A 15951-nucleotide genomic window follows, 5' to 3' on the forward strand; every position below is an offset into this window, starting at 1 on the left:
CTTAGATAATACATAATTAACTAAAGCGTAAGTAAGTGAGAAATAACTAAGTTTGTAAAAAATGCAACTCTTTAACAAAGACAAAAAAGAAACCCTATATGAATCCTCTAACCAAGATGCCCGTGTATTAGAGAGGAGGCACTCCACCAAATATCCTCCCAACTCCCCTTAACTTTGGGAAGAAGAAGAGAGCCATTGATAAAAAGCATAGAAAACCCAAAGATAGAATCATTCCCCATTTCATTTTTGGTGTGATTAGTTTCGTCATGGGTTTTTTGTAGGTTGAACGTTGTTAGATTTGTCTGATAATCTAATGCATGATTCATAAACGATGGTTGTGAAAACAAATTTGTGAAAAAAGATGAACTAACTACCCGTAGAGGTATAAAGAAAGTTGCATGTTTGTTTTCAACAATGTAAAACAAGTGTATCATTACATCTAAGCTAATTGATTTTCAAGTATGAAAAAAAATATATTCTTGCCATGTAAATCAACAAAGATTCTTTTGATATTAAATTTAATGAAAACACAAGTTTCCAATCATTAGAGGAAGAAGAAATAATGAAAGGAAGAAGAAGAAAACTCACAAATAGAAGATGAGGAACACTCAGATATCAATCATGGAGCTATGTTTGAGCCATGTAGATCACAATGGGTAAGAAAACCTACGATGGATAGTTTAGCTTAGCATTCATTATTTGCATAACATTGTTCGCATATGTCAAATTATTGAACCTTGATTATGGACCCAAGTTCTTATGAGGATCCATTAAGCAAAAAAGAATGGTGAGAACACATGCAACAACAAATTTATACATTAAAGAAAAATAACACACGACGAATCATAGCATAAAAATGTGTTTCTCCTGCCCTCATGACCTTCCCAGCTATCCTCACGAACTCCCTTGCATCCCCATCTCCGCCGCTTGATGGTTCATCACCGTCAGCATATGCAAAAGTTGAATGGAAAAATAAAGAGTTGGGAATCCTCAACATATACATATGCACCAAACCACCCCCAAGAAAGGATTGCTAAATTTTGGAAATCTTGTGTGGATAAAATTTCCCCCTTAGACCACTGGATTATAGCAGGGGATTTTAACATGGTTTTAAACAGAAGTGATCGGGTTGGAAGCTTCATGCATGGGAATTTCTAATTGGCTTTATTGATGGGAATATGAGACTGAATTGGGATGATTTAAACTTCAAACACAATTAACAAGTAGACGAAACCACAAGACGAAAAATTGGAGTACACCAAAGTTTTTAATGTGGAAAACCCAAAATAGGGAAAAACCACGGGATCCGTAGGTTCCGAACAACTTTACTATGATTTGAATACAATGGAATACAACCTCACTAGAGGAGTGTATCTACCTCAGGGCAATGGCCTTGGTTACAACCTTCACCCAATCGGGTGTATCCGTAGGTTCCGAACAACTTTACTATGATCTGAATACAATGGAATACAACCTCACTAGAGGAGTGTATCTACCTTAGGGCAATGGCCTTGGTTACAACCTTCACCCAATCGGGTGTATAGAATAACAAAGATTACAACTGAGTATAGTCTCTCTAGTTTGAACTAGAGGAAATGAACTAGCCTCAAGGCAACAACCTTGGCTACTATCTTCACCCGATTGGGTGGATAAGACAACAAAGATTACAGCTCAGTATAGTCTCTCTAGTTTTGAGCTAGAGGAAATGAACTAGCCTCAAGGCAACAACCTTGGCTACTATCTTCACCCTATTGTGTGGACAAGACAACAAAGATTACAACTAAGTGTAGTCTCTCTACTTTTGAACTAGAGGAAATGAACTAGCCTCAAGGCAACAACCTTGGTGTTACCGATTAGGAACAAGGCCTACTGTAGAAAGTAGCGTGCGGAAGCAGGTATGAAGACAGAACAGAGGAAGGAAACTCAGGTTCAATGGAGAGCTTAGGCTTACATGGTATACGCAGGAGAGACAAAGAGAGAAACACAAAAAACTATATTCAGCAATAACACTCAATCTCTGTACATAAGACGTGCTCAGTGAGCACTTTTATACAAGTCCTAAAAGGACTGACCGAAGTACCGACAGTACTTCAATGCTCATCAAGAGCCCCTACACTAACTCCCAAATATATTCCTCACGGAATATCTTTCCTAACGACCTCCCGGTTTACGCACTCGGCCTAACCGATCGGTCCCAACCGATCCGGTCCTCGGCTTCTTCAGCCGATCCGGCCGATGTTGAGCTTGTCTCTCAACACTCCCCCTCAAGCTCAACTTGAGGCTCTTCGGGATCTTCACAACACCGGTTCCTCTTGGCTTCACGCCTCGCTCGCGCTCCTCGACCTGTTCGATCCGCACGCTTCGACCCTTCCGGTCGGCTTGTCTGCTCATGCGGCCCTCATCAGCTCTTCTGTTATTGCGGTGTTGACGCTTCTTCTGCTGCCTTTTCTTCCGCTTGGGCCTCGATTGATTCAGTGTGTCTGAATCAAACATCCGAACCGACTCGGCTACCTCCGATCGGTTTTCGCTCTCGTCCGAGTTGGCTGTCTCCAACTTGTCTTCGGTCTTCTCGCCCTCGATGGCGTCATCTCCCCTATGCGTGGTTGGCTTCGGCTCTCTCCTTCGGCTGCTCCCCTTCTGTCCACTTCCGAAATTTTCCGCGGGTCCGCCCTCGGCTTCTTCAGCCGATCCGAAGTCGCCCTCGGCTTCTACAGCCGATCCGTCTTCAACAGCCGATCCGTCTTCAACCGAGTCAACAAACGAGTCAACCGACTCCGTGTCGCAGTCTCCGCTCCTTTCCTGCTGCCTTGCTTGGTCGTTCAGGACTGTTCTCCCCCTCAAGTTCGGCACATCGAGGTGACGCAACCCGAGCGCACCTGAGAATTGCCGCAACTTGTCTAGACCAAGCGGCTTTGTGAAGATGTCGGCAGCCTGCCGATCCGTCGGAACGTACTGAAGTTCGACTTCACCGGAAAGGACACGCTCACGGACGAAGTGGTAGTGCACCTCAATGTGCTTGGTCCGTGCATGGAAGACGGGGTTCTTCGCGAGTTGGATGCTACTGAGGTTGTCGCAGTAGATCGTCGTCGGATCTGACACCTCCTCTTGCAGGTCCTTAAGTAGCCGCTTCAACCATATGGCTTCGCATGTCGCGACAGCCGCTCCTCGGTACTCGGCTTCAGTGCTCGATAGTGCAACTGTCGGCTGCTTCTTATTGCTCCACGCGATCGCGGCACTCCCGAGGGAGAACGCGTATCCAGACGTGGATCGGCGATCGACGGCGTTGCCAGCCCAATCAGCATCGGTGTAGCCGACTAGTTGCATGGTTGCACCGGTCCGATATAGAAGTCCTCGGTCCTTAGTGCCACTTACGTACCGAAGTACGCGTTGCGCACACTAAAGGTGCTCCTCGGTAGGTCGCGCCATGAACTGACTGATCACCCCGACCGGATAACTGAGGTCGGGTCGGGTGATGGTCAAGTATATGAGGCTTCTGACAATTTGTCGGAACCTCGTCGGGTCGCATACCTTTCCCGTATCGGGACGAAGCTTCACGGTTCTGTCCAGAGGAGTCGAGATGGACTTACAGTCGGCCATCCCGAGTTTGAAGAGCATACTCAGCACGTAATGACGTTGGCTGATCAATATGCCTTCGGGGGTACGGATCACTTCGATCCCGAGGAAGTAATGAAGGTCCCCCAGATCCTTCATGTCGAACGATGCCGCAAGCTGGAGCTTCACACGGTCGATGTCTCCTAGGTCGGCGCCGGTGATGACCAAGTCATCAACATATAGTAAAATACTAACCGGTCCGAGTCGACCTTTCCGGATGAACAGGGAAGAGTCCGATTTTGACGTGACGAAGCCCAACCGACGCAGTTGTTGCGTGATCTTCGCGTTCCAGGCACGCGGGGCTTGCTTCAGTCCATAAAGGGACTTCTTCAATCGGCAGACTACCGAGGAGTTCGTTCCGGAGTGAAATCCAGGGGGTTGTACCATGTACACCTGTTCCTCAAGGTCACCTTGCAGGAACGCATTCTTTACATCCATCTGATGTAAGTGCCACCCCTTGGCCGTGGCTACTGTGAGCAAAACACGGACGGTCGTCATTTTCGCGACCGGCGCAAACGTCTCATTGTAGTCGATGCCGTGTTTTTGCGCGTAACCCTTTGCCACTAGCCGAGCCTTGTACCGGTTGACCGAGCCATCTGTGTTGTACTTGACTTTGTACACCCATCTACACCCGATCGGCTTTACACCCTTCGGTGCGTCAACCAGGTCCTAGGTCTCGTTCTCCGCCAATGCGTGCATCTCTTCCTCCATCGCGGCACGCCAATTCGCGTCCTTTGCTGCTTCTGCGTAGCTCTCAGGCTCACGCACTTCCGCTACATGGGTCATGTACACATAATGATGCGCCATGTACTCGTTGTATCCAAACCGCAAAACATGATTCTCCATATTAATAGACTATATAATGTCTTATACAAGGAGTGCGGGCACAATACTTCTTTGGCTGTGATTAGTGTTATTTGGTTAACTATTTGAGGATTTAGGGTTTGGGTTTGAAGGTTTCGGGTATATGGGTTAACTGAGGTTTTTGGGTTAAATATCTTAAGGGTTTAGGGTTTTGTTCGGAGGGTTTAGGGCATATGGGTAAAATATCTGAGGGTTTAGGGTTTGGTAGACTATATGATGTATTGCACGAGGAAAGCGGGCACGATACTTATTTAGGCTACGACTAGTGTTATTAGGTTAACTATTCTTAGGGTTTATGGGTTTGTTCTGAGGGTTTAGGGTATATGGGTTAAAATATTCTGAGGGTTTAGGGTAGTGTGTGCAAAAGTAAAGGTATTAAGGATTGGTAGGTTTAGGGTTTTAGTGGTAAGGGGAGATATGTTTGGAGAGGTATGATGATGAGGGTATGGGTTGGCGGGGATATAATGTGTTAGGGTTATTAGTTTAGGGTTGCGGGTATTGGGTAGGTTAAAGATTAAGGGAAAGAGGGGGGAGTGCCACGTTTTACTTAGTGGGAATGAAATAGCATATATATTATTGAAAGCACAACTAACCACAACATAAAAACAATAGACACTTGAGAAGAAAATATATATTGATCAAATATATATTAATATGACCTATGTAGCAAACTAGTTTCGCTCATATATGGAGCTCATCAGTGCTTAGGTCATTTTCGAGTACAAAGGTAAGTTTATATAGGTTTGTGGTAAGGGGGGTGTAAGATGAGTGGTGGACAAGAGTGATAAATGTGAAAAGAAGTGAGGAGTATGGGAGGGAGTGGTGTAACACGGTGATAAGGGGGCAAGATATGATTTTGTAAAGGGAGGGAGTGGGTATCATGAGTTTGATAGAGATAAGTGGGTAACTAGAGGGTATAATAATGGTGATAAGTGGGTGACCGGAGGGTATGATAAGTGAGGGGAGGGGTGTGTATATGTGTGTGATGGTGGCTAGTACGAGGTAAAGATGTGGGTGAAAAACGAGGGGAATACGAATTTAATAGTTATGGGGAATGAGGAGAGAGAGAGAGAGATAGAGAGAGAAATTTAACTAATGAGAAGAGAGTGTGAAAAAAGGTGAGAAAAGAGAGAGGGAGAGAGAGAGAGAGAGAAAAGAAAAAAAAAGAAAGAAAGAAAGAAGAGAGACGTAGAGAAAAGAAAAGGTAGAGAGGGAGAAAAAAGAGGTGAGTTTTAGAGTGTAGAGAGGGAGAAAAGTAAAGGTAGAGAGAGAGAAAAAAGAAATGATTTAGAGAGGGAGAAAGGTAAAGGTAGAGAGAGAAAGAGAAGGGGAGGGAAGGAGGAGATAGAGATAGAGAAAGGGAAAGTTAAGAGAGAAGAGATGTGAAGGTAGAGAGGGAGAAGATAGGGGGAGATCCTCACGTGGTAAATATAGGGAGATAAAACTTGTGGTTTAAAAAAATAAAAATATGGAGAGGAGTTAGTGTGGATCTATAGTAATGTTTTTTGTGTTGACTAGTGAAGAGTGTAGATTTTTAGATTTAGTCCAACAAATTATTGGTTTGGGGATGTGTTGTAGTAGAGGGTCTTCTTGGAGGTTTAAGTGTAGGCTAGTAAGGGTTTCTTTTATTCCTAGATTAGGGGCTTGGTGTGTGAATTTTAGTTTAAAGATTATGGGTGTGGGGGTTTGGTTAATGGTTTTGTTTGAGAGGAGAGTTGGTCTAAGGGAATAGGGGTGTTTTTTGAATATATTGAGGATAAAGTGTGTAGGGTATCCTCGTGCTCGTAGTCTCTTAAAAAATAGTTGTTGCATTTTTAAATAACCTTGGGCTGTACTTTCTCTAATAATGTATCTTTTAAGTTCGTTCGAGAGGAAGCTTTTTTTGACGTGGATAGGATGTGTCGAGGTGAAGGGTATGTATTGGTAAGTATTAAGTTCTTTTTGAAAACAATTAAAGTTGAAATTATTATTAGCGAGGTTTATCCAAAGGTCGAGAAAAGGAAGTTTAGTGAGAGAGGTTTGGATGGTCAGTTTAATGGAGTTTTGAGTGGTAATACTATAGAAATTTAGGTAGTCTAAGAGTTGTGTTTTCGTACCGGTCCATACACCAAAGGCATCGTCAATATATCTCGTGAAATAAAATAAATGGGGAGATGGGTTGGAATTCTCGAGGTATGACAAAAAAAGGCAAGCATATACTACGGAAAAATTGCTTCCCATGGCTGTGCCTTTAATTTGTTGATAGATTTGGTTATTAAATTTAAGGAAGTGATATTCTAAGGTTAAGGCGCTGAGAGTATAGATGAGGTTGGCTTTTTGTTTTGAGAAATGGGGGTTAATTAGGTGTTTTAGGGCAAGTAGTCCTAGTTTTGGTGGAATACTCGGGTAGAGGGATTCTACGTCAAATGAAAAGATGAAGCTATTGGGTGGTGTCGTAAGGTTTTCTAGGGATTGTACTAAGGAGAATGAGTCTCTAAGGTATTGTTTTTGTTGTAGGAGTATGGGGAGGAGTTGGTGGTGTAGCCACTTAGAAGTTTGTTCAAATAACGAACCGTTGTAAGAACAAATAGGCCTATAGCCAATGGGTTCTTTGTGTACTTTGGGTAGGAAGTACATGGTGGGGACTCGGTATTCGTTGGATGGTTTGTGTAAGATGAATTTTATTTCTATGAGGGAGAGGGTTCCTAGGTGTTGATTCATTAAGGTTTTTAATCTATGTAGGAGTTCTTCTAAGGGGAAGGTATCTACGGGTTTGTAAGTGGATGTATCGGATAGGTGAGCTAGGGCTTTATCTAGGTATGTTTGTTTGTTTAAGACACAAACACCTACATTTTTGTCTGCGGGGAGGATGATAATGTGTTTATTGCTTTTAAGGCTTTTTAAGGCTTGTAGTAGGTGTAGTGGAATGTGTTTAGTGGGTAGGTTTGTATTATGGAGTTTTATGGTGAGGAGATTAAGGTGTTTATGAAGTATGTCTTCTAACGGTGGGTATTGTGTAGGGGGGTTCCAAGAGGGGTTGGGTAGTTTAAAGGGGTTGTGTGGGGCGGAGGAGTCGTCTTGAAAGAAATGTCTAAGTCTAAGGGATCTACTAAGGTTATGGAATTCTTGAAGAATAGAAGTGGAGGTGGGGGGGGGGGAGGGAGGTATAAACTTAAGACCTAGGTTAAGGAGTTTAATTTCTGACTTGCTAAGGGTATGTGTAGAAAGGTTGTGGATTTTACTACTATGAGGGGGACTAAAGGGTTGTAAGGGGTTTCCAAAATTTATATCTAAGTTTCTTTTTACGTGTTTTTTTTGTATGTGGTCTAAAGGGGATTCTATGTGACATGTTACCTAGCCAATTAGAGGAATCTAGGGGGGTAGAGTTACCATTAACAAAATACCACACACGTTTAGTTGGGTGTACGGCGTGTCTAAAACGTCGGTTTGATCTTTTAGCACGCCGTACTAAACGTTTTTTGGCCGGTGGAGGTTGTGAGTGGTGGGAAGTGTGATGTGAGAAGAATACATAAGGGATTTAGGGTGACTAGTTGAGGGGTGGATACAACTTGTGGATGGTTTGGTAGAGGTGGTGTAGGGAGGATGTTGGGTATGGGTTGATTGGGTGTAGTGGTTAGGGATGTAGGGGTTAAGAGAGGTGTATGAGGGGTTGGGGAAGGCTAAGGGTATTTGGGAAAATAGGGGAGGGTTTATGTTGTGATTGTGGGTAGTTTCTTTAAACCAAGGGGGGCTTAGTGTGTGTGAATAGTTGTGAGAGGGGGGGGTAGGAAAGGTATTTCTAGAATTATTAGGAGGAGTATAAAAAGAAAACGAAAGAGAAGGAGAGTTAGGGGTAGTGTGAGCGTTAGGATTTACACAGTGGGTATGGGTAGGAGGGTAAGGATGAGTATTGTTTTGGGGTTGAAGGTCTTCGGGGGAGGGATACAAGGGGGGAGCGATGAAGCTGAATGGGGTGTGTTGGGGCTGGTGGGGAATCTGATGATAGGTATCTCGCGAATGGTGGAGTGGTGTGTCCTCCTCAAGTGGCGGCTGGAGCTGATAATTGGTGGTGGTTATGTTATTAATTGCCGTCTCGTATGTTGTCCGAGAGGGAGGTTGATGTTGGAGAGGGTGAGAAAACGGCGGGGGTCGAGGCGTCGGCAGAAGAGGCTGCTGTAATTTGCAGGGCTGGTCGCATGGTGGCGGCGGCGGCGGCGGCGGCGATGGCGGCTGCGGCTGAAGATCATTGTTGGGTTGGCGTTGATTTATATGTTGATGTTGATGCTGATATGAGTGCATTTGGTGTTCTCTTTCCGTCATATATCTCCAGGGCTCGTGGTGTTGCGGTTGCGGAGGCGGCGGCGGCTGAAAACCATTGTTACGTTGGCCTCGGTTTTGATGCCGGTAAAGGTATACTTGTTGTTTGTTTTCAGGAGGAAATGGAGAGGAGAAGCTATGGATAGTGTTTGCTTTGGGCTGAAATGGGGCGGAAGGTATATGGCGGAGTTGCATTCGTTGGAGAAGTTCGGGTTCGTTGAAACCAATAAATCGGTGTAATCTCACATTAGCCGATGTCGAGGCCTTCTCAATCGACGCGGTCTTCACCTTTAAAGACCCGTCACCGGTTCCCTCAGAGTCGGACTCGCGTCGGTCTGACTCGTTCCTTTCCGTGCCGGAATCCGACACCTTCTTCTTCCCTTTCTCTTTGCGCGTAAGCCGTCTCCTCGGCTTCCTATGCGGGGAATGCACGACCGAGTCTCCACTACTCGCCGGCTCTTCATCGGACTGGTCGTACCGACTTAGTCGTCCAATCGGTCCACTTAACCGGAGTGAAATCGGACTCTCTTCGCGGGTCTTGATTTTGGTCTCATCCAGAGGCATCTCGGCCTCGCTGACCTCATCGTCAGAACTCATAATGGAGTCGGGGTTCCGAGGCGAGGGCAGGTACCAGGACACGGACTTGTCAAACACAACGTCGCGGCTGACACGCGCTTGTTTGGTGCGTGGGTTATAGCACTTATAACCCTTCTGCTCGTCCGAGTAACCGACCAAGATGCACTTCTCGGCCTTTGCGTCCAGCTTCCTCCTTTTCTCCTTCGGTACATGCACATACACAATGCTACCGAACACCCTCAAGTGTCGCAAGTTCGGCTTCGTTCCGAAATATAGCTCGTGCGCCGACACTTTGTCTCCGCTCCGGTTCTGGATGTATACCGCGGTCCTTACTGCCTCGGCCCAGTAGAACTTGGGCAAGCTCTTCTCCTCCAGCATTGCCCGTGCCGCTTCCACAATCGATCGATTCTTCCTCTCGGCCACGCCGTTCTGCTCTGGCGTGTATCTACAACTGAATTCGCGCCGAATTCCCATTTGTTGTAGATAACCGTTGAATTGGCCGGAAAAGTACTCTTTCCCGCCATCCGACCGCAGGCACTTGATCTTTCGTCCCGTTTCGGTTTCCACGAACTCCTTGAGGTCCCGGAAATAGTCGAAGACTTCGCTCTTCCTCTCAATGAGGTAGATCCACGTGTGCCGTGTGTGGTCGTCGATGAAGGAGATGAAATATCGGCTCCCGCCAAGACTAACGTTTTGTGCCGGTCCCCACACATCAGAGTGTATAAGGTCGAGCTTGTTCCGGCTCCGGTTTCGCTCGTTCGGGAAAGGAAGTCGGTGTTGCTTCCCGAGCTGGCAGGCTTCACAAATTTGTGCCTTTCGGCCACTAAACTTGGGCAATCCGAACACTACCTGTTTCGATTGCAGATCTTGAAGCCGCTGGTAGTTGACGTGGCCTATCCGCTTGTGCCACAAGTCGATGTCCGACTCGGCTTTTTGTCCCTTCGCGAACATTGCGGTGCCACCATCAGTGGAATCGAGGATGAACATCCTCCCGTCTCTGCGCCCTTGCGCAATCACACGACCTTCTTCCTCAATGAAGCACCCGAGGTGTGTAAACCGAACCTCCATCACTTGGTCGACGATCTGTCCGACCGAGACCAAGTTCTTCGTGATTGTCGGAACGTGCAACATGTTCTTGAGTTTCCCTTTCTGCCTGACATGGCTAAGGGGAACTTCTCCGACATTCGCGATCAGATGCGGAGTGTCGTCTCCTGTTGAGACTACTCCCGGTTGTATCGGTTTTTCAAGGTACGAGAACCACTCCTTATGGCTCGTCATGTGGTTTTACGCACCGGAGTCTACGTACCACACCTTGTCCGATCTCGGGGTGCTCTGTTTCATTGAGTTTGCTTCGTGTCTTGTCACGAAGACAGACCCTTCTCCGGCTGTCCCGGAGTCTTCGGCGTAGTGCGATCGCTGCCGATTTCCCTTGTCGGTATGTCTGGAGCCGTTCCCAGAACTAGTTCTCTCCGAATCGGCGCGCTTCTTCCAGCACTCGCTTTCCCTGTGGCCTTTCTTGCCACAGTACCAGCACTCCGCGATGGCCTTCCCTTGCCGGTTCTCATCGCTTCGACTCCCCCTATTTCCAGAGGGTCCGGAGTTGTTGTCGGCATCACTTCGGTGCCTTCTTTCTTGATCTCGTCGGCCGCCTCCATTGCGTGCCGACTCGCCTCGTCCTCCACGTCCACGGGGCCTATCTCCCTCCGTATACAACATTCTGTTGTCGGTGTGCGTGCTTGTAGATGCACCCGCGTGGTTCTCCTCTACCAGGAGCATCGACTGTAAGTCGAAAAAGGATGACGTATTCTCCCGGGTACACACAGCCGTTCGGAACGCTCCGAACTTCGACGCCAAACCTCCGAGACAGATCTGGACCATCTCGCTCTCCTCGATGTTCACCTCTATGGAGGCGAGGGAGTCGCAGATATCCTTGATCTTCGAGGTATAGTCCGCCACCGACAAGTCGTGTTGTCGTAGGTTGCTCAACTCCTGTCGGAGTTGAAGCTTCCTAGATGTGGTGCTCGCAGCGAAAATCTTCTTCAGATTTTCCCACACACCCTTTGGCGTCTTTGCATCCCGAACATAGCTCAATAGCTATTCGCCCACACACGACGCGAAGCAGTATAATACCCTGCTCGCCGATTGCTCCCACGACGGGAAGTCTCTGTGTGTCGATTCGGGTGCCACGTCATTAGCTCCTTCGACATAACTCCAGTAGCCGTGCCCGAGCAGGTACTGGTGCATCTGGTAGGACCAAGACGCGTAGTTGGTTCTGTCGAGCTTCTCTGTTGGAAGCGAGCTCGCCATGCCTCTATCCATCGTTCTTCTTGTTCTTCTTCGTCAACCTGTGTCAGCTGCAGAGAGGTTCTCAACCCTCGCGCTCTGATACCATGTAGAAAGTAGTGTGTGGAAGCAGGTATGAAGACAGAACAGAGGAAGGAAACTCAGGTTCAATGGAGAGCTTAGGCTTACACGGTATACGTAGGAGAGATAGAGAGAGAAACACAAAAAACTATATTCAACAATAACACTCAATCTCTGTACATAAGACGTGCTCAGTGAGCACTTTTATACAAGTCCTAAAAGGACTGATCGAAGTACTGACAGTGCTTCAATGCTCATCAAGAGCCCCTATACTAACTCCCAAATATATTCCTCACGGAATATCTTTCCTAACGACCTCCCGGTTTACACACTCGGCCTAACCGATCGGTCCCAACCGATCCGGTCCTCGGCTTCTTCAGCCGATTCGGCCGATGTTGAGCTTGTCTCTCAACACGTACCCTCAGTCCTTCGGGGTATGGCTCAAGGAGGTTGTGGTACAGAAAATAGATTAGCGTAGTAGGTCTAGCCTTAGCGTACTACAAGGCTAGAGTGTCACTAAGTGTCTGCGAAGGTATGGCGTTAACCGGACAAGGCTACAACCGAGCTCCTTCCTACCGCGCGTCGTAGTACACAGATACGTTACTTACCCTAAGAACGAATACGCTTATGAATTCACACAGGAACCAGAGAATAATCAATACGGAGATCAGAAAAGACAATATGACTATTATTAAACTAGTTATGCTCAAAACTACGCTAGTTCTTACAATGTTCTTATGCCCTTTATATGCAAGGTGTAGTCGCTTACGCTTGTTGAGCGGCAAGCTCAACCGGAGCCGGATCGGCTGAATAAGCCTGAGCCGGTAAGCGAGATGAATCGGTATGCCGGTGAGCAACCGAGCCGGTAAGCAGTAAGGACTGGTGAGCTGGGGAGCCGGTATGCCGGATCCAATCTGTAACCGGAAGCCTAGTATAGGTTAGACTACTAGGCAGTTATAGTCTTGTAGTTAGTGTCAAACGCTTGTGTGAGCATTGAAGTAAACCGTACTTCTAACAGTTCCGTGTGGACTTGTATAAATAGCGCTGATGAGCGCGTTGTAGACACATAGAAGATAAAGAGTACAAAGTATTCATATAATTTTGAAATATAGTGTGTCCTGCTCTCACTCACTCTCTCTCTGTCTCTCCCGCGTACTCTCTCTCTCTCTCTCTCTCTGTTTGTGTATTTTTCTTTCTAACGCTTCTGCAAGCAATCTTTTACATGGTATCAGAGCGCGTGGGTTGAGAACCTCTGCTGCAGACGTCTACGCTTGTGAAGGAAACCCTAACAGATCGGAAAACAGACACAGAAGGAGAAATGGACAGAGGTATGGCTACGTCGCTCCCGGTGGAGAAGCTCGATAGAACCAACTACGCATCTTGGTCATACAAGATGCACCAATACCTGCTTGGGCATGGCTACTGGAATTATGTCGACGGAGTGAACGACTCAGCACCGGAGATGACACAGAAGGACTTCCCAATGCGGGAACAGGCGGCAAGCAGGGTGATGTACTGCTTCACGTCCAGTGTTGGTGACCAGCTGCTCAGCCATATCCGGGATGCCAAGACACCGAAGGATGCTTAGGGAAACTTGAAAAAGGTCTTCGCCGCAAGCACTATTGCCTGGAAGCTGCAACTCAGACCGGAGTTGAGCAATGTTCGACAGAATAACATGTCGGTGGAAGATTACACAGACCGGATCAAAGGGATCTGTGACTCGCTTGCCTCTATTAACGTCACCATAAAGGAAGACGAGATGGTGTAGGTCTGACTTAGAGGCCTGGCGTCCAAGTTTGGAGCTTTCTGGACTACGGTTTGTACAAGGGAGAATACGTTGATGCTCCTTGTAGAGGAGAACCACGCTGGTGCATCTACCAGTGCATCCCCAGATAGCCGGATGTTGTAGACGAGAGTGGATCGGTCCCACGGGCGTGGTGGACGAGTCAGGTCGGCACGCAATGGAGGTGTCAGACAAGAGCAGGAACGAAGGCACAATGAGCGTGCCGACAACAGTTCTGAGACTTCCACAAGCAGGGGGAGTCAAGGTGGTGCCGGAGGCCGACAACACAAATCCGCTACGGAATGCTGGTACTGTGGCAAAAAGGGCCACAAGGAAAGCGAGTGTTGGAGAATGCGTGCCGATTCGGACAAATCCGGATCCGGCAAGATCGGTAAGGAAGGTCGGCAAACCTCGCACTACGCAAACAGATTAGGAGGATCCAAGAACGGTAAGGGGCCAACCTTGGTGATGAAGCACAAGGCAAACTCAATGAAGAAGACCACTTCTAAATCAGAGGAAGTGTGGTACGTTGTCTTCGGCGCATCGAACCACATGACGAGCCACGGGGAGTGGTTCTCCTTTATGGAGAAGCCGGATCAACCGGGAGTTGTCGAAATCGGAGACGACACTCCCCACCCGATCGTGCACGTCGGACAAGTCCCTTTGAGCCACGTCGGACAGAGGGGGAAGCTGATGAATGTATTACATGTTCCGACAATCACGAAGAACCTGGTGTCGGTCAGACAGATCGTCGACCAGGGGATGCAGGTGCGGTTTACACACCTCGGGTGCTTCATTGAGGATGAGGGCGAAGTTATTGCGCAAGGGCGCAACGTTGGGCGGATGTTTATCCTCAACACCAATGACGTCGGCACCGCATTGTCCGCCAAAGGACAGAAGGTCGAGTCGGATATCGACCTGTGGCACAAGCAGATCGGCCACGTAAACTACCGGAGGCTTCAAGACCTGCAAACGGAACAAGTTGTTTTCGGTTTGCCGAAGTTTAGCGGCCGGAGAGCCCAGATTTGTGAAGCCTGCCAACTCGAGAAGCAACACCGGCTTCCATTCCCCACCGAAAGAAATTGAAGCCGTAACAAGCTCGATCTTATCCATTCGGTTGTGTGGGGACCGGCACGAAATGTTAGCATTGGCGGGAGTCGATATTTCGTCTCCTTCATCGACGACTACACACGGCATACGTGGATCTACCTCATTGAGTTGAAGAGCAAAGTCTTCGAGTGTTTCCGGAGCCTCCAGAAGATGGTGGAACGGGAATCGGAGTGGAAGATCAAATGCCTACGGTCGGATGGCGGAAAAGAGTACTTTTCCGGCCAATTCAACAACTATCTGCAACAAAAAGGAATTCGGCGAGAATTCAACTACAGATACACACCGCAACAGAACGGTGTGGCCAAAAGGAAGAATCGGTCGTTGATTGATGTGGCTAGGGCAATGCTGGACGAAAAGAGCATGCCCAAGTTCTACTGGGCAGAGGCAGTCCAAACGGCCGTCTACTTCCAGAACCGGATCGGAGACAAGGTGTCAGCTCACGAGCTGTATTTCGGGCGCAAGCCGATTTTGAGACACCTCCGGATATTCGGCAGCATAGCCTATGTACATGTGCCGGATGAGTAGTGGAGAAAGCTGGATGCAAAATCAGAAAAATGCATCCTAGTCCAGCATAGCCTATGTACATGTGCCGGATGAGAAGCGGAGAAAGCTGGATGCAAAATCAGAAAAATGCATCCTAGGACCATAGGCATCCGACTGTAGGCATTTGATCTTCCTCTCCGATTCCCGTTCCACCATCTTCTGGAGGCTCCGGAAACGCTTGAAGACTTCGCTCTTCCGCTGAATGAGGTAGATCCACGTATGCCGCGTGTAGTCGTCGATGAAGGAGAAGAAATCTCAACTCCCGCCAATGCTAACATTTCGTGTCGGTCCCCATACATCCGAATGGATAAGATCAAGCTTGTTACAGCTTCGATTTCTTTCGGTGGGGAATGGAAGCCGGTGTTGCTTCTCGAGTTGGCAGGCTGATCCTCCTGATCCGTTTGCGTAGTGTGAGCTTTGCCGGCCTTGCTTACCGGTCTTGCCGGATCCGGATTTGTCCGAATCGACACACTTTCTCCAACACTCGCTTTCCTTGTGGCCCTTTTTGGCACAGTACCAGCATTCCGTAGCGGATTTGTCTTGCCGGCCTCCGGCACCACCTTGACTTCCCCTGCTTGTGGAAGTCTCGGAACTGCTGTCGGCACACTCACTGTGCCTTCGTTCCTACTCTTGTCGGCCGCCTCCATTGCGTGCCAACCTGCTTCGTCCACCACGCCCGCGGGACCGATCCGCTCCCGTGTACTGCATCCGGATGTCTGGGGATGCACTGGTAGATGCACCGGCGTGGTTCTTCTCTACAAGGAGCATCAACTGTAAGTCGAAAAATGAGGGCGTATTCTCCC

The sequence above is a fragment of the Azolla caroliniana genome, unplaced genomic scaffold (genome assembly GCF_043228905.1).
Source record: "Azolla caroliniana isolate FFs.n. ecotype wild unplaced genomic scaffold, voAzoCaro1.0.p SCAF_8, whole genome shotgun sequence".
Classification (NCBI taxonomy): Eukaryota; Viridiplantae; Streptophyta; class Polypodiopsida; order Salviniales; family Salviniaceae; genus Azolla; species Azolla caroliniana.